Source organism: Bactrocera dorsalis, chromosome 6, assembly GCF_023373825.1.
Source record: "Bactrocera dorsalis isolate Fly_Bdor chromosome 6, ASM2337382v1, whole genome shotgun sequence".
Lineage (NCBI taxonomy): Eukaryota > Metazoa > Arthropoda > Insecta > Diptera > Tephritidae > Bactrocera > Bactrocera dorsalis.
The window spans coordinates 25,401,386-25,424,899 of NC_064308.1; the positions used below are offsets into that span (position 1 = coordinate 25,401,386).

A 23,514-nucleotide genomic window follows, 5' to 3' on the forward strand; every position below is an offset into this window, starting at 1 on the left:
GGCTTCGAGGGCGTATTCTTTATCTCCAGAAATTTTTCAATCTCTAATTTGACTGAAATTAGAGCTGTTTTTGTGGATTTTCCCTTAGAATATGCATCATGTGAAACTGCCATTTTTTCTAGCTTTAGACTGCTTGTGTAATTCTATTAGCTTCTCCAACTCAAGGAATATATCGCCTGGTCCCGGTGATTTGAAGAGATTGAAACTGTCTATCGCCCAGTATACATTACTATTCGACCCTATGTCGTTTTAGATTAGGGTTATTTAAAATTTCAGGTCTTGATTCAATAAGTTGACAACCACCCGTGCTTTAAAGGAAGAAATTCAACGTTTATTCAAAGAAATTCAGTCACTAAACTAAGACAAGCAAATGGGATTGTATATGTACGTCGAAATATTTCGTATTTTTTATGTTTAAAATTGAAAATGTCCGCTGAAACTTCTAATAACCCCTTTAATTTAATTTTAAGTTTTTTTTTGTAATTTATTTAAATAATGTTTGCATAAAATGTAAAGTGCAACATTTCACGAATATATATACAAAATCCGAAAAACGTACAGTGTTGAATACAGTCCCTTCAAAAATAGTGGCCTTTTTTTCAAATTTATTGTGACGACATTAATATTTTTTAAGAAGTATTTTTGTATTATATTTTTTTTAGTAAAACTTCATTTTAAGTAAAATAATAAACGCTCATTTTAATTCAATTTTGTAACAAAAACTCGTTTTACATCTCTTTATTAATTTGCGGTGCCACCTTTAACGTTTATGATACTTTTAACTCCTTTGGGATGGATTCGTATAAAGCACTTGAATATTCGGCGATTACTGCCTTAAATCACACGTTTCTTTTTGCGCATTTTAACTTTTCTGGACCCCTACGTACCAAAAGATCAATCTAATGAAGTAACACCCAAATCTTCCTCTAACTTTCCAATCTAAAATGTCAAAATTAACTTAAAACTGGTAAAAAAAAAGGTCCAAATTCGATTGTAACCGAACATTCTATACTCTTGCAACGTGCAAGAATCAAAGCCCGGGAAACTCCTTAAACCTCTTTGCGAAAGAACTAAATATGTATATATTTATTATTTGATAAAATCGTGAATAAATTACAAACAAAATTCCTTGTGTTATGTTGAAGGCCATACGTTTGAACTTAGGTTTATTGCTATATTTTAGTTCGCGTGAGATAAAATTATATTAATAGCGGGATTCTGTAACCAGTCTCTAGTCTCTATTTGAGACATTTTGAGACAAAGTCTCAATTTGAGACTAGTTACTATTCACTAAACAGTCTCTAGCGTTAGTCTCAAAATGTTGAGACCTGGTAGTTAGCAGGTCACAAAACTAAAAAGAGCTCTTGTCTGCCATTTTGAATATACTGAATAGAGATCATCATAGATATTAATCGATTGTCGTTTCTTTATATTTTGTAAGCAACTCAAACACGAAAATATGAAAAATAAATCAATTTTACATAAATTTCGTAAATATTATGAAACAAAGTCAACATATATTTTTATTTTTATTGATAATTATGTTTTTTGACTATGCTATAGGAAATTTATTATTTGTTATCGACATATTTATTTTCATTCAAGTGTAAAAACATCTCTGAATAATGAAATGTAATAGATTTTGAGACTGTCATTTACAGAATAGCAAAATCATCTCAAGTCTCAAAAATTGTCTCTAACTCAAAATCTCAAGTTTAGAGACTTGAGACTGTCTCACGTTACAGAATCGCACGGTAAATATATCTTTAAATGAGATACGTGTGCTATATGATATTAACTTGACCGAAGAAACTAAATATAATATATTGAGTTTATATGAGAAACGTCAATCAGAGGATCGGAATTCATTATGTTACGGATATGAGCGTTAGACCAAGGTCTAGACCAATTCCATTTTTATTCAGCGCTAAACCACATAATACCACAAACAATTAATTTGCCACATACTATTATATTAAAGTACCTCGTAACAATTATATGGATCAAGTAAAATGAACCGGGTGTTCGAAAAACCTGATATTAGTTGTATGGGGGCTAGGTCAAGTTTTCTCCCACCGTTATGAATAAAACACGTTCCCTCATTTTCATAAAAATAAATCACATATTGGCCGATGTATCGGAAGAAAGTCAGGAAGTTTTAAAATCTATATATTAGGTATACTTGTATGGTGGCTAAGGCGTTGTTTTGTCACAATTCAATCCATTTTTACACACAGTTATACTTATATCAGGAAAGAATTCTTACTGAATATTAATTATATGCCAAATACATTGACTGATATTTCCGGTAACATGTCAACTATAGTCGTTACCTAATTGCTACTATTATGCTTTAGTTACTGATTTATGGAGCTTTTGGTAGCTTTTAACAGTACCGTTATATGAGGAGTGAGCGGGGTTATATTTCGATTTCGTTCACTTACGCGCTGTCGGCAAGGGTTTCCATAAGATTTGTCCTGAACATTTGGTTATCGGTTTGGGAGATATGTATATTAAAACTATTAGGGGCAGGGCCACATTCACTCTTTCAAAACTTTTAACAGATATCTCTTGCCACTGCGAACCACAGTTTGAAATTCTTTTTTTATATCTTAATTTAGCGGATAGTTATGGCAGTTTATAGGTTTTCGGTTAATTGCGTTTTATGGGAGTGGCAGTGGTCCGATTACGCCCATCTACGATTTTCACCTTACTTTTTTGTCAAGAAACATATGTACCAAGTTTTATCTTCGTCTTCATTTTACACAAGTTACAGTTTTTACGAACCGTCCGTCCGGATTGACAGACAAGCACCCGGATTCCCATTCGTCTCATTATCCTCAACATATGTAATGTATATATACCCTATCTCGATTAGTTTTAGGTGATACAAAAAATCGTTAAGTGAACAAAACAATTAAAGTCTGTAGCAATATGTTGCAAAAATAATCCATATATATAAAAGAAAGTCGTGTTAGTTACATACATCATTTATAACTCAAGAACGGTTGAATCGATTTGGCTGAAAATTGGTGGGGAGGTAGCTTAGAACAAGGGTAAGGGCATAGGATACTTTTTATCTCTGTATTTTAAAATTTAATACAATTCACAAATACAAAAGTTATATTTCAAATCATAGGCATTTTTTAAAATTCATGTTTGTAGGATTCATTTAAATATTTCATTTCTTCAAAAAAAAACAATAACAAAAAAAGGTGCGTGGGGTCCCTACGCGCGGATGAAGTTATACTTCTTAGTGATATTCAGAAATGCATATCATTTTGTATGAAAGAAAACTAGAAAACTTAAATTCACATTTTATAAATTTATTATGCACATAAAATGAAGAATAAAGCAAAGTCTAAATGAATGAATTTTGACTCAGAAAGTAGTTCCGTCTCTTCGTTGCGGAAGAGAATATGCAGCGTAATCATCTCTCTTTTGTTCTTCGCCAATTTATCTGCCGGATTGACTTGTGAAGATCAATTTTTTGTTGGTGACATATTCATATGTGTACGCATATGTATGTTTGTATGCTTGTGATTTATTTGTTCGGCAATGTATGCAAATATATGTACATAACGGGTGATTTTTTTGAGGTTAGGATTTTCATGCATTAGTATTTGACAGATCACGTGGGATTTCAGACATGGTGTCAAAGAGAAAGATGCTCAGTATGCTTTGACATTTCATCATGAATAGACTTACTAACGAGCAACGCTTGCAAATCATTGAATTTTATTACCAAAATCAGTGTTCGGTTCGAAATGTGTTTTATCGACAAATTTTGTTCAGCGATGAGGCTCATTTCTGGTTGAATGGCTACGTAAATAAGCAAAATTGCCGCATTTGGGGTGAAGAGCAACCAGAAGCCGTTCAAGAACTGCCCATGCATCCCGAAAAATGCACTGTTTGGTGTGGTTTGTACGCTGGTGGAATCATTGGACCGTATTTTTTCAAAGATGCTGTTGGACGCAACGTTACGGTGAATGGCGATCGCTATCGTTCGATGCTAACAAACTTTTTGTTGCCAAAAATGGAAGAACTGAACTTGGTTGACATGTGGTTTCAACAAGATGGCGCTACATGCCACACAGCTCGCGATTCTATGGCCATTTTGAGGGAAAACTTCGGACAACAATTCATCTCAAGAAATGGACCCGTAAGTTGGCCACCAAGATCATGCGATTTAACGCCTTTAGACTATTTTTTGTGGGGCTACGTCAAGTCTAAAGTCTACAGAAATAAGCCAGCAACTATTCCAGCTTTGGAAGACAACATTTCCGAAGAAATTCGGGCTATTCCGGCCGAAATGCTCGAAAAAGTTGCCCAAAATTGGACTTTCCGAATGGACCACCTAAGACGCAGCCGCGGTCAACATTTAAATGAAATTATCTTCAAAAAGTAAATGTCATGAACCAATCTAACGTTTCAAATAAAGAACCGATGAGATTTTGCAAATTTTATGCGTTTTTTTTTTTAAAAAAAGTTATCAAGCTCTTAAAAAATCACCCTATATAAGTATATATGAATGTATGAACATGCAAGTCAGTGCGCGCACATGCGTATACATACACTCATATGAGCATGTGCAGATACACAAGATAGGATAGAAGATGTATGCCTTTTAACATCGTATACTATACAAATAAATATTTTTCTTACTAATAGAAATTAAAATAAAGAAAAATATCTATTTTTATAGTATACGATGTTAAAAGCAAAAAATTAAAAATTTATTCTGTCGGGATTCGAACCTGGGACCTGTGTTAGCATCTTGACCTTCCAAGCGCTTACCACCAACACCACCATTGACAATTAGGTTGCGCTGACTTAAGTATGATGTGGTTATGAATGCAAGAAACATACGATGGTTCTAATAATTTTGTTTAAGTATAGAAATATACATACTTTGTAGAACATTTGCTTTCGCAATAAATTTATCACAGCAATATACATATACATAATATGTATATACATATACATAATATTGCTGTGATAAATTTAATTTCTATTAGTAAGAAAAATATTAATTTGTATAGTATACGATGTTAAAAGCAAAAAATTAAAAATTTATTCTGTCGGGATTCGAACCTGGGACCTGTGTTAGCATCTTGACCTTCCAAGCGCTTACCACCAACACCACCATTGACAATTAGGTTGCGCTGACTTAAGTATGATGTGGTTATGAATGCAAGAAACATACGATGGTTCTAATAATTTTGTTTAAGTATAGAAATATACATACTTTGTAGAACATTTGCTTTCGCAATAAATTTATCACAGCAATACATATGCATAATATGTATATACATGTACATAACATTGCTGTGATGCCCTGAGAAGTATAGTCTTAATAAATTTATTATTAATTTTTTGCTTACTAATAGAAATTAAATTTATCACAGCAATATTATGTATATGTTTATGTATATTGCTGTGATAAATTTATTTTCTATTAGTAAGAAAAAAATATTTATTAGTATTGATTTCCAAAAGCACAGAAATGATTCTGTGAATTTATTCATTAAAATCGCCACTCAGAAGTCGTTTTAACCCTTGTAAGCGAGCGATTTTCTTAAATCTCACGCTCCCAGATAAAACGATATACCTCGTCCTCGTGGGTCAATTTCAAAAACCACAGAAATGATTCTGTGTGATTCTGAAAGGCCAACGCAGAGTATTTCAATTAAAAGTCACACAAAATAGTTGAGAATTCGCAGAAAGGCAAACGAAAGAAAAAGAACTATAACTTCAATAATGCACAAGCATACAAACATACATATGCGCACACATGTGAATATGTCACCATCCAAAAATTGAAACATTGTTCTACAAAAACAACAACAGCATAAGCATGGCAACATTGTGTTGTGTTGTTGTGTCGGCCGAGCTGTGCCGAAAGAAACGAACAAACGATCGCCGATTGTCACCGCTTCGCTTGCTGCTCGCACATCTTCGCAGACAAGGTTGCGTTACATTCATATGGATGGAGCGAGGTTGCACAACTTTGCGTTACTTTTATATGGGAGGTTGCGCAACCAGAATCTATCGCAACCTTTTCCGGCGTCGTATAAGAAGTATAACTTCAGTAAAAAAAAACACTTCTTATATAATATAATATATAAAAATAAGTTGGGTTTTTGTCTGTTCGCTATAGCTGACTAAACCGTTGCATGAAATGAAAAACGAAATAAAATGTTCATTTTTAACCGACTTACGAGCGCAAATTTCCAAAAAGTGACTTTCCCATATTTTATACTCTCGCAACAAAGTTGCTAAGGAGAGTATTATAGTTTTGTTCACATAACGGTTGTTTGTAAGTCCTAAAACTAAAAGAGTCAGATATAGGGTTATATATACCAAAGTGATCAGGGTGACGAGTAGAGTTGAAATCCGCATGTCTGTCTGTCCGTCCGTCCGTCCGTGCAAGCTGTAACTTGAGTAAAAATTGAGATATCATGATAAAACTTGGTACACGTATTCCTTGGCTCCATAAGAAGGTTAAGTTCGAAGATGGGCAAAATCGGCCCACTGCCATGCCCACAAAATGGTGAAAACTGAAAACATATAAAGTGTCATAACTAAGCCATAAATAAAGATATTAAAGTGAAATTTGGCACAAAGGATCGCATTAGGGAGGGGCATATTTAAACGTAATTTTTTGGAAAAGTGGGCGTGACCCCGGCCCCTACTAAGTTTTTTGTACATATCTCGGAAACTACTGTAGCTATGTCAACCAAACTCTATAGAGTTGTTTCCTTCAGGCATTTCCATATACAGTTCACAGAAATCGGATAGAAATCGGAAGAAATCGGATACTAACCACGCCCACCTCCCATACAAAGGTTATGTTGAAAATCACTAAAAGTGCGTTAATCGACTAACAAAAAACGTCAGAAACACTAAATTTTACGGAAGAAATGGCAGAAGGAAGCTGCACCCAGGCTTTTTTTTTAAATTGAAAATGGGCGTGGCGTCGCCCCCTTATGGACCAAAAACCATATCTCAGGAACTACTAATCTAATTAATTTTACAGCAAAGTAAAAAAAATATGTAAATGGCGGATAATGAAATCTCGATTATCACTTTATCATGCGAGAGTATAAAATGTTCGGTGACACCCGAACTTAGCCCTTTCTTACTTGTTTTTTTTTGTTTTGTTTTCAAATTGATTTATTTGTAAATTATTTGAATCGTTCAATTTCGGTCGTTTGCTATTGAAAATTATTCAGTGAAAAGTTTATCTGTGTTTCATACAAAGTGATCAATTACAGATTGAAATTTGTTACGATGCCACGAAGAGGTCGCCCTAAAATCGGTCGGCATTATTTTTGCCATCAACATACATTGGCAGCCCAAAGCACATGCACGAGTACTCGCAGGATGCGATGACATATGTACGTGCGAAATTATAGATCGCGGTCAATTAGCAAGCGATCGTCCAGATGCCACAGCACGACTTTTCAAACAATAGCAACGATGTTTGATTGACTTTATCTTGATGCAACGTATATACTTATGATGCTGTTAGATGCTGGATGTACACTGTTGAGTGGCAAAAAAGAGGTTTGCCGCAAGCATACATTATTTTTTGATGGTGGATGGTGGTTACACCAGATCAAATTGATGAAATCATTTCTGCGGAAATTCCTGATCCAGATATATGTAGGTCCAGAATTATACGAAATGGTGAAAACCAATATGGTTCATGGACCTGGCGAATACCACAATTCTACTTCGGTATGTATGTCACCAGACGATAATGGCAGAACATTCAGCATTCTATTTAGAGGAGTAAATATCGAAGTTGACAACACATGGATCGTACCATATTCGCCATTATTGTCTAATTCACATTCAAAACTCATATCAATTTTGAGTAATGCAGTTTGGTGAAATCGATCAAAAACGTTTGGTAGCACGTCACCAAGCAATTGGCCTTGAACCGGATGAGATCAGCAAGTATCAAATGGGTCGATGTGTGAACTGCAATGAAGCGTTTTGTAAGATATGTATTTACTTTTGTAATTCATGTTGTGCATCTCGCAGTTCATTTAGAGAAGGTCAAAGAGTGTATTTCAACCCAGAGAACACAGTACAGCCTATGGAAACACCGCCAACAACAAAATTGACATTGGCGATTGATTTGCTAGAACATTACTCTATTTGAAAATGCCTTGATATTTTACATGAAATGCATTGGTTATGCAGAAAAATAAGGCCAAGCAGTAGATCTGTGTTCTCAACTAATGTATTAGGACTAATTTATACATCCATTTGAGCCATCGCGTGTTGCGAATGGTACGGTCTGTGCAACTTTTTGAGAAGCATGCCAGCAATTACAATTGCTGGTACATGATAATCACTGGAATCAAATGATGGACGATGCGATAGTTACTTCGATGCCACTGAAGTTCGCACACTTTTCGCGATAATCATTTCGACATATCAACAATACAAGTAGCCAGAATGTTTGATTCTACGAATTCTTCAGTTCAAACGTATTCAGTTTCCAGGGAAAATTGCATTTGCGATGACAATCAACAGGACAGAAGGATAGTAGCTAGAAGTGTGTTGCATAAATCTGGAAATGCTATGCCTTTTACACGGCCAGAATTCAAAATTTGGAGAACCACCATTCACGCACTGGAACAAAACCCAAAAGGTGTTGTTTATCAAGCTGCGCTACATTGAAAAAAATTTAGAAATTGAAAATGATTTTCAACACAATATGATTTCACCTTTCTATTCATTTCAAAACGCATAATTTTACGCAGGACAACGTCAGCGGGGTCAGCTAGTATCTATAGGGGTATTCAGACCAGCCGTGTTAATTCGTTAGTCGTTATTCGGTAGTTTTTTACATGTATTTTGTTTTTGTAAAACTAACAGACTATCGTTCTACCGAGTAACGGACTATCCATCTGGCAAGCTTGATAATTGTTTCGTTACTCGGTAATATCACAGCAGCTGTTCTCCTGCTCCTTTGTACATCAATTTAAAGTACTTACCATTAAAAAATTTGATCTGCTCCACAAAATTTTCAACAAAAAAAAACAACAACAACAATTTTTGATTTTGCATTTTGTTGAGGCATTTTTTCTCTTTAATAAAGTTGAATCAGCTGTTTCGGAATAAAATTTACCATACTACAGAGGTAGAACAAAAAGTATGTTCACAGTTAAGCCTTTTAACGAAGTATCAACTAACGAATTACCAAATTAACAGGCTTGGGTCTGAATACCCTTTATATATAAAAGAAAGTCGTTTAGTTACACCATTTGTAACTCAAGAATGGCTGAACCGATTTGGCTGGTGGGTAGGTAGTTAAGAACAAGGGGAAGGACATAGTGTTATCTCTTTATGTTAAAATTTAATACGTTTCATAAATACCTAAATTTTATTTCAAATCATGCTTATGAATCAAAATTCATGTAAGAAACATTTGAAAATTCTATTACTTCACACACTTATCACAACGAAAATTGACATTTTCGTCGTCAAGGCATTGCGGCTACTTTACTAGATTATGGACGAAGGACGCAAATGCTTGTCATAACAAACCACATCTAACATAAAAAATAGCGGAATATCTTCGAAGCATTGCACAGAGCAGTGCGATATTTAAACGGAAACAAGGAAGTATAGGCGCACAATTTCAAACTGATCCTTCCTCAAAAATAATACAATTGCGAATGGTAGAATATAACTACAACCGAATATGCAGTGAATGGATCATGACTGGCTCAGTAATCAGTCGATGAATATTATACCCCTGATGATGGCATAACCTTGCCATTTGACGTTTTCGCCTTTCTATTGCCACACATGTCCTTATTTCTATTTTCACACACCGACGCAAAAATTTGGTTTTATTACGATAAAAAAGCTTGAAACATTCCTGAGAATCAGCAATAAGGTTGTCTTTGTTGGATTATGAACTTACGCGGCAAGCACTTTGCACAGAGCTTTCACCTTTTTAGGGCATCCACTGCCTTAATTGTTCTTGGTGCTCATTTCGCCTCTTTCCAACTTACTAAATCTCTTTTTTCTGGTGTAGTATTTTCCCCCCCAAAAAGCAATGCTTTAATAACACACAAAATGCCTTTTGATCCATTTTTGTAACCTAACTCAAATTGCTTCGTCCAAAATACTATATCTCATATACTAATAGCTCCTCAGTTGCATATTTGTATACGTGTCTTTTAAAGGGGCTGACTAGAAATCATATAGATGATATTAGTACAACCATCTATGTATCAGCCACAGTAAAGCGTGGACGGGTCCTGTAGTATATTTATATTTCTTAACGTTCACTTAGCCCTTTAATATTAAAACTTATTTCGAATTGGACTTGGAAATGCATCCATCTCTTCATATAGGGGGAATGTTTCACAGTAGAAAGAATGCAATTTATAGCGAAGCGTTCACCTCGTTTGCGACAAACTGCTACCATAACCATCAGGTCTAATAATCATACTCTTGTAGAACCCGCAGTGGTGATCTAGGGTCTGATGCTCAGAGCATTCTAAGATTACGGAGAGAGCACTTCTCCAGCCTGCTGAAAGGCAGTGAAAGCGTAACACCAGGAGATGGTGGACTCGATTCCCCAATCGATGACGATGGAGCGAATGTTCTATTGCCGAACTAGGAAGAAGTTCGATTAGGAATTACCGGTCTAAAGAACAACAAAGCAGTGGAGCCGATGGAATGCCGGCCGAGCTATTTTAATACGGTGACGAAGAACTGATAAGCACCATTCATCAGCTTCTATGTGGAATATGGTCGGACAAAAGCATGCCCGACGATTGGAATTTCAGTATGCTCAGTTATATCCGCAACAAGGGAGACCCCACAATTTGCCCCAACTACCGTGGGAGAAGCCTTCCCAACATCGCATATAAGATTCAATCGATCGTATTGTGTGAAAGATTAAAGCCCACCGTCAACAAACTGATTTATCAGTGTGGCTTTAGTTCTGGAAAATCAACAACTGATCAGATATTGACCATGCGCCAAATCTTGGAAAAGACCTGTAGAAAGAAGTTCGATAAACACCACCTCTTCGTCGAGGCATGGGCGATGACAACATTTGGTGAGTTGACGTTACGAATTTTCGAGAAAAAGTTTGATTTATGGTCCTTTGCGCATTGGAAACGGCGAATATCGCATTCGATGGAACGTTGAACTGTACGAGTAATATGACATAGTTCAGCAGTAATCGCGTTAGCAGTGTCTACGCCAGTAAAGAAGAAGAATAGTCCCATCGAAGTCTTACTAACATGAAGTTTTTTTGTGGATTGTGGTGATTTGAATTAGGCAAGTTATACATATATAATCGGTAGTACACTGCTAATCAACTGAAAAATGTTTCAATCATAAATGTGTAGAATTAGTTAACCAATGCTTTTCTGCTTGTTAGTAGCGAAGTATTTTATATGCAGTTACACGGCCTGCAAGATAAAAAGTTGCTCCCAACTTTAACTATCCAAAAATGGTTGATACAAAAAACCTGTGTACTAGCGTAAATCTCTCTTAAGTTTATCAAATTTAAAATTTAATTATTGGATATATTTTTATTACGACTCTACTCCAGTAACGTAAACAACACAACAAAGTTGTGCAAAAATTTTTCTGGTGGTGAAAAGAATAATTCTGTACTTAATTTATATAAGATACTTTTTAGGGATATTTTCGTTTACAGCGCATGAAAGTTATTTCCATACAATCTTGCGACTTCCGCAATACACCATTGAGATTCACACAAATGTGCCAAGAGAAGTAAGAATGTAATATTAACAGGGTGAATTTGTGAGTTTATACTGAAAAATGTTGCGTTGTCACCCTCGTGTGCAGCCAACACTCAATCGATGCTCCCTTGTTGACATGTGTGAATTTTGTAAAAAAAAAAATTGCAACGAAAAAAATTACCTATAAACATATATAATTTCTATTCATTTTTTGGTTGTGTAGCTACTAGTATGCACACACAAATATTTGTATACTCTCGCAACATGTTGCACAGGGAATAAAAGTAAAATTTTATAATTAAGATGCTCTGGAAGGGTTTCACAGGAATGGACGTAAATGTTGGCCTGGCACTGCCCATATTTGTCGCCTCATATAACCATAACATTTTAAAGCCACAGTGTAAAAACAATAATACTATTACCACGCTTAGTTACCATATCTCGCAATTTAAATTACATGCGATTATTTCAATTTACAGTTCATAAATCAAGAACTACTTTCTCAAAATAGTGCCTTTAAGCTTTGCCATCCTACTTTAAAAGATAGTCGAAATCAGCTGACTATTTTCCGATACTCTGTGCCACACAATAATGAATTTCAAAGACCTCCTTTCTTAATAATAAAGTACACACCGAATTAGTTAATCTGGTAATTCGTTAGTTGATACTTCGTTAAAACACTTAACTGAGAACATACATTTTGCTCTACCTCTAGTGGGTGTAAATTTTGTTCCAAAACAGCTGATTAATTTTATTAAATACTTACATTTAAAAAATTTGTCAAAAAATATTTTGTAGTGGACAGCAAATGTATTTCTTCGCATTGAATCTAGTTAACTTTTGAGCCAACAATGCAAACCAAACAGCTGAGTGATGTTACCAAGTAACGAAAAAACGATCATGCTTGGAAGTCTGGTACTTCGCTACTCGGTAAAACGGTAATCTCTTAATTTAATAAAAATGAAACGCACGTAAAAAACTATCGAGTAACGATTAACGAATTAACAAGGGTAGTCTGAATACCCCTAATTTGAGTGGACATGCTTTCTAAAACAAAGTTTGGTTTAGTTTAGTCGGATCAGCGCTGAATATTTTATGTGTCAAAATATATTATATGAGCTAGTATACACTATAAGTTAATAAGATACTAAATATTATTGTAATACATTCATAAAAATTTTCGTCGAAAACCGAATGTTTAACTCTTTCGCAACATCTTTAATCCTGAAGTTTTGCCAAAACTTCAAAGTACAGGTAAACCTTTATTTTTTAACATAAAGTTTTGCCAACATTTGAAAATACATATGTATGCTTGCCGCTTGAAGTTATGAATTTTTATATAATAACAAATGATTGATATGGTGGATAGAGACATGAGTAAAGATAAATTAACTTTCTGGTAGCATCTGTTTTTTTCACAAAAACTTATTTATTTTATGCAGATGTTAATTACATTCGAAAGAACCGGTCTCAAAATTTGGTCTTCCAATGTAGAAATACTTATTTTATGAGTTTTTTGGTTTTTTTTTTCCAAAAACACATTTTTGTATAATGCTGCCAATTAACATCCATAAAGTCTACCTAAACTTGAATGTCATTTTTTTAACAATGTATCACTAAAAGTGGATTTTTTTTTCTCGCGCGGCACCTTTCTTTTGGCATAGTGTAGTTTGGTTGGCACTGTAATTTCAATTTTGGGTACTTTGGTTGGTACCTTCTGCTACTGTCACTAAATGTCCGATAAGTTGTTACGATTGCGTTGTCTCTCTAGTCGAAGAGGTAGTTGTGAAGGTGTCAGTTGTTGTTGTGGTTAATTTACACCTGTCCAGAAAGTATTGAGAATTCTTCATTCAAATCTCTGCAAATAGTAAAATTCGACAAACACTACTGAGATCGACTGACATAAACAGCTGCTGTAAAAACACCTTTTGACATATCGCGCTAATATTTAGCATCATAATTAAGGACAGTTGTACCAACCTAAGAAAAATTTGACCTGTCTTCCATATTCGCATATTGTGTAAAATATGTGGTATTCCCCTTAGTTCGTACTTCGTCAGAGAAGTGTACGTTCCCAACAATGAAGGAGATATATTGTACATTATTCTTAACAAGATTATTTCTTTACCGAAACAATTTTTCCGAAGAAACACAACTAGATTTCTGTTGACAATTTTAAAATGAGGATAAACGAACCGAGTCTACTCTTTGCCCCGGAATCCATAAAATATCATTTTTGAAACAAATAACAGAAAAATTTAACAAATAAACTAGTATTTACAAAAAGGCGGCCTCAAAATTTTTTCCAGATTTTTAATAATTTTTAAAAATAGTAGCTGTTTGTGTGTAATTTGAAAAAAAAACAAGCATTTTAAGTTTTATATTTTTAGATAATATTTTCAGATAATATTTCTATGATATTACGATTTAGGAAAATGCAACAATTTTTTTAATTCATGTTTTACGCACATATCTCACAAATTACTGAAGCTAAATCAACCAAATCACTGAAATTTTTTATTTTGTCATATACTATGGTGTCAAAATGAGCAAAATAGTGTAATAACTACGCTCACTTCTCTTATTACGGTTATGTTATTACCTGTAATACTAGCAACATTCAAATTTAATGAACAGAATTAATTACATAGTAGTCCCGCATTTATTAATAGAACAATGAAAGTGGTACTACCCTAAAGAATTTAATGAAAAATATGCTGCTCCATACATTTTTTAACCCATTTTATAACAATTAGTTAGTATGAGAATAAGAGGACGCAGGAATTTAAAAGTATACGTATGTACATACATACATAAATCGCACTAACTGATCTCTCAACCAAACTTACTTTTCGACATTTCTTTGAAAATTGGAAATTTCTCGTGAAAGATTAGCCTAAAAATATTGTATTGTTGCTTTGCGTAAACATCAATAATTGAAACACCTAAAACTTGTTTTAGTTCAATAATAATCCAATACATTTTAATTAAAATTAAACTGTGAGAAAATATTTGTATACTCGGGCTCATCTCTTTCGAAGTAAATAGTATTAAAAGAATTAATATATTTGTTAAATTTTTTTATAAAATACAATTGAATTTTATATGCTTTCATACCTCTAACTTTTAAAAGAAGTATACTACAAATCACTCATACTGTAAAGTGTAGTATTTGAACACTCACTGTGAGTGCGGAAACACCTCACACCACTTTCAGCATCAACTTGTTAGTGGTTTTTTTTATTGAGGGGTGATTTTCGCTGAACATAAAAAGATGAGGGTGACTGCCCTATTAGATTTTTTTGGGTACAAAATATTATTTGAAAAAAAATGAGGGTAAGAAATTATAAAACAATACGTTTCAAGAAATGCTGTTCGAAAGTATGGTCTTACGGGGTGGAATGTAAAATAAAACAGATATCACAGTTTTGCATGAAATTAAAAAAAAAAAATATTTTGAAAATAAAGATCTTCTACAAAATATGAAATCTTGTTTGCATAGATATATACATATTCTTCTTCTTCTTTACTGGCGTAGACACCCCTTACGCGATTATAGCCGAGTCAACAACAGCGCGCCAGTCGTTTCTTCTCTTCGCTACGTGGCGTCAATTGGATATTCCAAGCGAGGCCAGGTCCTTTTCCACTTGGTTCTTCCACCGGAGTGGAGGTCTTCCTCTTCCTCTGTTTCCCGCGGCGGGTACTGCGTCGAATACCTTCAGAGCTGGAGTGTTTTCATCCATCCGGACAACATGACCTAGCCAGCGTAGCCGCTGTCTTTTAATTCGCTGAACTATGTCAATGTCGTCGTATATCTCGTACAGCTCATCGTTCCATCGAATGCGATATTCGCCGTGGCCAACGCGCAAAGGACCATAAATCTTTCGCAGAACTTTTCTCTCGAAAACTCGCAACGTCGACTCATCTGTTGTTGACATCGTCCAGGCCTCTGCACCATATAGCAGGACGGGAATTATGAGTGACTTATAGAGTTTGGTTTTTGTTTGTCGAGAGAGGACTTTACTTTTCAATTGCCTGCTCAGTCCGAAGTAGCACCTGTTGGCAAGAGATACTCTGCGCTGGATTTCGAGGCTGACATTGTTGGTGTTAATTCTGGTTCCAAGATAGATGAAACTATCTCCGACTTCAAAGTTATGACTGTCAATAGTGACGTGTGAACCAAGTTGCGAGCGCGATGACTGTTTGTTTTATGACTGGAGATATTTCGTCTTGCCCTCGTTCACTGCCAGACTCATTTGTTTTGTTTCCTTGTCTAGTTTAGAGAAAGCAGAACTAACGGCTTGGGTGTTGAGACCGATGATATCAATATCATCGGCATACGCCAGCAGTTGTACACTCTTGTAGAAGATGGTACCTTCTCTGTTGAGTTCTGCAGCTCGAACTATTTTCTCCAGAAGCAGGTTGAAAAAGTCGCACGATAGGGAATCACCTTGTCTGAAACCTCGTTTGGTATCGAACGGCTCGGAGAGGTCCTTTCCGATCCTGACGGAGCTTTTCGTGTTGCTCAACGTCAGTTTACACAGCCGCATTAGTTTTGCGGGGATACCAAATTCAGACATCGCGGCATAAAGGCAGCTCCTTTTCGTGCTGTCGAAAGCAGCTTTGAAATCGACGAATAGGTGGTGAGTGTCGATTCTCCTTTCACGGGTCTTTTCCAAGATTTGGCGCATGGTGAATATCTGGTCGGTTGTTGATTTATCAGGTCTGAAGCCACACTGATAAGGTCCAATCAGTTCGTTGTCGGTGGGCTTTAATCTTTCACACAATACGCTCGACAAAACCTTATATGCGATGTTGAGGAGGCTTATCCCACGGTAGTTGGCGCAGATTGTGGGGTCTCCTTTTTTATGGATTGGGCAGAGCACACTTAGATTCCAATCGTTGGGCATGCTTTCGTCCGACCATATTTTACAAAGAAGTTGATGCATGCTCCTTATCAGTTCTTCGCCGCCGTGTTTGAATAGCTCGGCCGGCAATCCGTCGGCCCCTGTCGCTTTGTTGTTCTTCAGGCGGACAACTGCTATTTGAACTTCTTCATATTCGGGTAATGGAACGTCTGCTCCATCGTCATCGATTGGGGAATCGGGTTCGTCTTCTCCTGGTGTTATGTGTTCACTGCCATTCAGCAGGCTGGAGAAGTGTTCCCTCCATAATCTAAGTATTCTTTGGGCATCGGTGGCTAGATCACCTTTGGGGGTTCTACAGGAGTATGCTCCGGTCTTGAAACCTTCTGTATGCTGCCGCATTTTTTCGTAGAATTTTCGAGCATTACCCCTGTCGGCCAGCTTATCAAGTATCGTACTCACGCATTTCGGCCTCTTTCTTCTTCTGTCTGCAAATGCGTCTCGCTTCCTTCTTCAACTCTCGGTATCTATCCCATCCCGCACGTGTTGTGCTCGATCGTAACGTTGCGAGGTAGGCAGCCTGTTTTCTCTCCGCTGCGACACGACACTCCTCGTCGTACCAGCTGTTCTTTTGTACTTTCCGAAAACCAATGGTTTCGGTTGCAGCTGTACGTAAGGAGTTTGAAATGCCGTTCCACAGTTCCCTTATACCGAGTTGTTGTCGAGTGCTCTCAGAGAGTAGGAGTGCAAGCCGAGTGGAAAATCTTTAGGCTGTCTGTTGTGATTGCAGCTTCTCGACGTCGAACCTTCCTTGTGCTTGTTGGCGTGCGTTTTTTGCTGCACAGAGGCGGGTGCGAATTTTGGCTGCAACAATATAGTGGTCCGAGTCGATGTTAGGACCTCGGAGCGCACGCACATCTAAAACACTGGAGACGTGTCTTCCGTCTATCACAACATGATCGATCTGGTTGGTGGTTTTTCGATCCGGAGACAGCCAGGTAGCTTGATGTATCTTCTTATGCTGGAATCTAGTACTACAGATAACCATATTTCGGGCCCCGGCGAAGTCGATCAGCCTCAACCCATTTGGGGAAGTTTCCTCGTGGAGGTTGAATTTACCGACCGTAGTGCCAAAGATACCTTCTTTGCCCACCCTGGCGTTGAAGTCGCCAAGCACGATTTTTACATCATGACGGGGGCATCTCACATAAGTGCGCTCCAAGCACTCATAAAAGGCATCTTTGGTCACATCGTCCTTCTCTTCCGTCGGGGCGTGGGCGCAAATCAGCGATATGTTGAAGAACCTCGCTTTGATGCGGATTGTGGCTAGACGTTCATTCACCGGAGTGAATGATAGTACTCGGCGACGGAGTCTCTCCCACCACGAATTCAACACCAAACTTGCGCTCCTTTATATGGCCGCTGCCTACTCCTACTCCGTCCTACACCTACTCGTCTCTGTCCTTGTCCCGTCCATCGCATTTCTTGGACGGCGGTGATGTCAGCCTTTATCTTTACGAGGACATCTACCAGCTGGGCAGCGGCACCTTCCCAATTAAGGGACTGGACATTCCAGGTGCATGCCCTCAAATCATAGTCCTTATTTTGTTTGCCATGGTCGTCATCAAAAGGGATGATGAAATTATTCTGCGGAAATTCCTGATCCAGATATAGATCCAGAATTATACGAAGTGGTGAAAACCAATATTGTTCATGGATCTGGCGGATACCTCAATCCCACTTCGGTTTGTATGTCAGACAATAAATAAATATTTACTTTTGTAATTCATGAACGTTTTTCGACTGTTGCGCATCTCGCAGTTCATTTGGAGAAGGTCAAAGGGTGTATTTCAACCCAGAGAATACTGTACAGCCTACGGAAACACCGCCAACAACAAAATTGATATTGACGAGTTTTTTCTCAATTTGCGTCAGTGATCTGTCTGCGAGAACATTGCTCTATTTGAAAATGCCTTGCTATTATACATGGAATGCCATGGTTATGCAGAAAATAAGGCCAAGCAGTAGATCTGTGTTCTTAACTAATGCATTAGGACGAATTTATACAATGCACGCGAAAAACAACTATTACTTCTACCTTCGGCTGCTATTGATTAATATAAGCGGTTCAACTTCATTTGAGACATTGCGTATTGTGAATGGTATGGTCTGTGCAACTTTTTGAGAAGCATGCCAGAAATTACATCTGCTGGAACATGATAGTCACTGGAATCAAACAATGGACGATGCGATAGCTACTTCGCATGTCACTGAAGTTCGCACAATATAAATTCAATTTTCTTTTCATTTCAAAACACATAATTTCACGCAGGACAACGCCTGCGAGGTCAGCTAATATACGAGGCGTGGAATGTCCTTTGAGCACCATTCACTTGGGTGTGGCCAAGAAGAATTTTTGTACATATTTCTCAAGCAGCTCACGACTTTCGGTCTTAGACCAAGTATCCTCTGGCAGATAAAAATATCCGTTTGAACGATTTAAGGACGATTGACGGGACAAGAACTGACTAGTGCTATAAAAATGAGCGCAAATTGGAGGTAGGAGAGGGACTCTGTCTCCGAGTCGTGGCAGTCACCCCAGTGGATGAACCAATCCACATCAAAGCAAAGGGCTTCAACATTTCGTTTATTTGCTCCCACGCCCCAACGGAAGAGAAGAACGATCTGACCAAAGATGTCTTCTATTAGCGCCACAATGTCAAAACCGTGCTTGGCGACTTTAACGGCAGGGTGGACAAAGAAGGTATCTTTGGAACAATGGTCAGTAAGTTCAGCCTTTATGATGAAATATCTCCAAATGGTTTGAGGCTGATCGACTTCGCTGAGGCGCGAAATAAGGTTTTCTGGATTCTAGCACAGGTATTTTCATTAAGTTACCTGGTTGTCTCTAGGTCGAAAAGCTACCAACCAGATCGATCATGTTATGATTGACGGAAGACACGTCTCCAGTTTCAGTTCCAGTTCCACAAGGAAGTTTCGATATCGAGAAACCGCAATAGCAACAGACTGCTGAAAGATTTTCTACTCGACTTCCACTTCTGCTCTCTGAGAACAATCCTCAGCCACGCGGTATAAGGAAACAGAGGAATCATTGGTTTTCGGAAAAGGCAAAAGAGCAGCTGGTACGATGTGGAGTTCCGTGTCGCAGTAGAGAAAAAACAGACGCGAGACTTGAAGAGTGAAGCAAGACGCATTTGCTGATAAAAAAATAGAAAGGCCGAAACGTGTGAGTAAGAAGAGCTTGAAAAGCTAGCCGATAGGGGTAGGTACTGCTCGAAAATCTACGAAAAGATGTGGCCACTTAAAAAAGGTTTCAAAACCGGAGCATAATCTTGTATAATCCCCAGAGGTGATCTAGTGTCTGATGCTCAGAGCATACTGATATGGAGGGAACACTTTTTCAGCTTTCTGAATGGCAGTGAAAGCACAACGTCAGGAGATAGTGAACCCGATTCCCTCATCTATGATGGTGACGTTCTATTTCCTATTTTCAGGCTAATTTTGACAGCACGAAAAGAGCTGCTTTTATACCGCTATGTCTGAATTTGGTATCCCCGAAAAACTAATACGGTTATGTAAACTGACGTTAAGCAGTACCAAAAACTTCGTCAGGATGGCGAAGGACCTCTTCGAGCCGTTCGATATCAAACGAGGTTTTAGACAAAGCGACCCCCTTTAGTGCGACTTCTTCAATCTACTGCTGGAGAAAATAATTTGAGCTGCAGAACTTAATCGAGGAGGTACAATTTACCATATATATACGTATATAAAAAGTAAGGAAGGGCTAAGTTCGGGTTCAACCAAACATATAATACTCTTGCAACTTGCAGGCCAGGGAAATACTTTAACCCTTCTGTTACCTTAAGGACATCTCGTGACCTTTTCATGTTATTTTTCTTGTATTTCTAAAAGACACAAAGTTTTAGGATTTCCTTTCACAAAATTACTGCATTGATGAAATCGCTTTGAAAAAGTGCAAAATATTTTTTTATAATTTGATAAAAAACATGACAGAATCAAAACTAACGTATGGGCAGCATAAGGTGATTCAGTGACCATCTGCTGTTCAAAGTGACAAGCGGAAGTTTCGTGCCAATTTTGCCAATTAATTTTTGTGTAAAATGACAGACATTGTAGATATTTTATGAAATGAAACGTAACCGATCATCTGTGAGTATTTTGATTGATTTCGATGGAGTATTATCTGATTCAGCAAATTTGTCGTCTGACAGAAACACGAATACAGACAATAATGGAAGACATTGTGGATATTGATACTATATTGATAGTATAGTGATTCTGAGGAAGAAAGTCTCCGCAGTCTTTGAGATGAAGTTCATGGTCGACTAATATTTTGTAATGTCTCTTACAATGTTTTTGGAAGTTATTTATGTGCTGATTTGATAAACTTGCTCCAATTCGGGATTTTTACGAGAAAAGGGTAGCTAACGAACCACTACTGTTTGTTCCCTATGAAAACGTAACAGTCGATGAGCGTTTAATTTCTTTTAGAGGCAGATGACCGTTCTTAGCTTAATTGCCAAGCAAGCCAAGTAAATACGAGATAAAGGCATGGTTAGCTGCGGATATGCGAAAAAAATTTTGCTTAAATTTTCAAATATATTTGGGAAAAGATTCAGCAGAACCGGAAGGAAACCAAGGCCAACAGGTAGGGTTGGATTTAGTTAGTGGGTATAAATGACAGGATATAACAAACAGATAACTTTTTTACAACTCGAGACTTGGCATTACTTTTACTGAATAATAATATGACATTGATGGACAATATGAGAAATAATAAGACAATTACCACTACTAAACAGTCGTTTCTTCTTTGATGAATATCATCATTGTGCAATACATTCCTATAAAGTATACATACTTGTAAAATGGTTAGTGAATTGAGCAGTTTTCATCATAACAAAAATCTTATTGAAAACCATCCCAAGAAGTTGCCGGAAATAAAAAAATGTTTATATTTCTACAAAATCTGGAGTAGACACAATTGACCAATTAGTAGAAACATATATAGGGTAGAAGGTGGCACATTCGCCTTTTTTTTAAATTGCTGTGGAAGTCAAACCAAAAAATTTTTTCTAGCAAGGTTTGCTTGGCTGTAAACCTACATTTTTGGGCTTCTTTTCCTTATCTTCCCTTACCGGTTGTTTTTAATTGTTCTATATTTTTTCAACACATTTTCAAACTTCCCAAATTGGTGAAACCGCCCCACCCATGGGGCAGATGCGCCAAGGGGATGGGGTACAAACGCCACGGTGTAAAAAACATTTAATAACTGCTTCTTTATTGTTTCTTTGAATGTTATTGATTTATTTTCACAGAGATTAACAACAGCTCTTATTGAAAAATCTAAATTATAGCTTTTGTCAACTTTACTTAACATTATATTCTGTTAAATCTGATTCAAATATATATGTTGACGACGCTCGAGAAGTTCCAGGTGGATGGATGGGCTCAGGAAGCTTCAATACAATATCTGCTCTCGGTACAAACGTTACGTCTTTAACAATAGGTTGGAAAAACACCCACAATTGCGTTTTTTTCTTAAAAAATCGATTTCAAGAGAACTTTCGAACTTGCGTACTATGCGGCCAACGTAAAACTGATCTTGTGGACCTTCAAACCGCACAAGAACGTAATTATTCAAATCCAAGCTCTCGGAGTCAAAGAACGATCCAATAGATTTATCGGTATCTGCAAAACTTGTAACTAAGGAATCATCATCTGATGATTCATCCGAGGATACTCGTTTTTTAAAAGTCAAGAACCTTTTGGTAGTTTTTCGTGGCAGCTCCTTCGCTGATTTAATTTTCTCCGTTTCTTCCTTGGAAAATGTAGATGTAAGAATTTTAGATGAACCTTTCCTTGACTTCGAAGAGTTAAAAGGTTTGATTATTCTAGGAATAGGGCGAACTTGCTCTGGAGTTTTGCCAACAGATGGTATGGGTGAAGATTCGCAAGGAGTAGCAGGCTCAATTGAAACATTGTTTTGGTTTGTAACTAATTCTAATGCAAAGTCAATATCAGCAGTTTGATGTTCGACATCTACGCTAATGAAGTCTGCCTCAGGAATTGCTTGTCTGTTAAATGGACTTATTCCAGCTGTGGAAAAACCTTTGCATATGTTTTCAGAGACGAATGACTTTTGAAAAGGAGTTTTCGAAAGTTGAGGTATATCGTAAATCGTAATAGCTCGTTCAGGATTGGATAAAAGGAAATCACTATATGACGTGGCCAAATGTGTTATAAATGGTCCAAATACCGATATGTTCAAGGGCTGTAACTTGTGCGACGAATGCGGTGGGAAGCTTATCATGTGGATGCCATTCTCCCTGCAAAACATTATAGCAGCCAAGCTGCAGTGCGAAACATGATTGTCCAAAAAAAGCAAAATCGGTCTTTCTAAGGAACATCGGGTGTTTTTTTGAACATGTTTCAGAACTTCATAGAAGCCGTCCTCCCACTTTTAGCAGCAATACCTACGCAGCCGTTGGGACCCCATTAACAAAGTGATATTTGTACTTAACTCGCGGAAAAACGAATACTGGTGGAAGTGCATTTCCAGTAGCATTTATTATGCCCACCATGGTAACTAAAGAACCTCTTTCCGCGAACGCCACCTGAGACACAGTACGATTTCCTTTCGTCGAAATCACCTAGCAAAAAACCATTAGGTTAGGTTAAAGATGTATGTACAAATGCAAAAAGGTAAAGAAACGTGCTAAAATACCTTTGGAGGAGGCATAACAGTTGTTATTCAAGATTATAAATGTCGACAGGAGCAAACGAAAATTTACTATACAGAATGTGCACAGTGTCAAAAAATGCCATAACAGCTGCTTTGGTAAAAGACATAA

General features: G+C 37.0%; 1 pseudogene; it reads right to left on the reverse strand.

Moving 5' to 3' along the window:
- Nucleotides 1-5,535: 5,535 nt before the first annotated feature.
- On the reverse strand, nucleotides 5,536-5,665 carry LOC125779815 (small nucleolar RNA U3; annotated as a pseudogene).
- Between the last annotated feature and the right edge of the window lie 17,849 nt (nucleotides 5,666-23,514).